Consider the following 679-nt stretch of genomic DNA (forward strand, 5'->3'; position numbering starts at 1 on the left):
TATTTATAACTTTTCTCTTGTAACTGTTTCAAACAAAAATTGATGCATAAACGTTTCATGAAATAAGTTATTTGTCCAAATGTCCATTTCTCTTGCCCTAAGCTTGGATTTGGTTTTTAATGGATAAAAGAATACACTTTCATGCATACAAATCTACTTAACTAATGAAAACATCTGATTATTAATCTCCTACAGAATAGTGTTTAATGTTCTTTCTACCACCATAGATATTTACAAACATGAAAAATACATGAACACAAAACACAAATACATTCTTAAATACTAACTTCATAGTATTAACCTCCCAATATCTTGCTTAACCACTATCAAGTATTGTGTGAGATCACTTTAATATCATAATTTCTCTCTTTTTTTTTGTAATTTGCCTACTTACTGTTGGTCTTTCTTGTTATTTTGGCTATTATATCAACACACTGTAAAACCATAACACTGAATCAATACTGACAGTACTGTATTTTTTATCACTATATAATAAAATTATTAATCTACAATCCTACTGTCATTCTACCATTCTAACTGAATCTGTCAGAGAACTCAAACACATCTCAGAAACCAAAGATGAAAAAAATAATGCAAAAGACAACACTAAAGTCAGCAGTACACCTTCACTTACCACACACAACAGCTTCTTCTCCTGGAACATATAAACTCAAGTTGC

At 29.7% G+C, this 679-nt stretch overlaps 1 protein-coding gene across 1 annotated transcript in view; it reads right to left on the minus strand.

Moving 5' to 3' along the window:
* LOC119589162 overlaps positions 1-679 on the minus strand; it is a gene marked incomplete in the record, with an annotated part of 255,201 nt that overhangs the window by 2,961 nt on the left and 251,561 nt on the right.

Source organism: Penaeus monodon, chromosome 25, assembly GCF_015228065.2.
Source record: "Penaeus monodon isolate SGIC_2016 chromosome 25, NSTDA_Pmon_1, whole genome shotgun sequence".
In the NCBI taxonomy this organism is placed as follows: Eukaryota; Metazoa; Arthropoda; class Malacostraca; order Decapoda; family Penaeidae; genus Penaeus; species Penaeus monodon.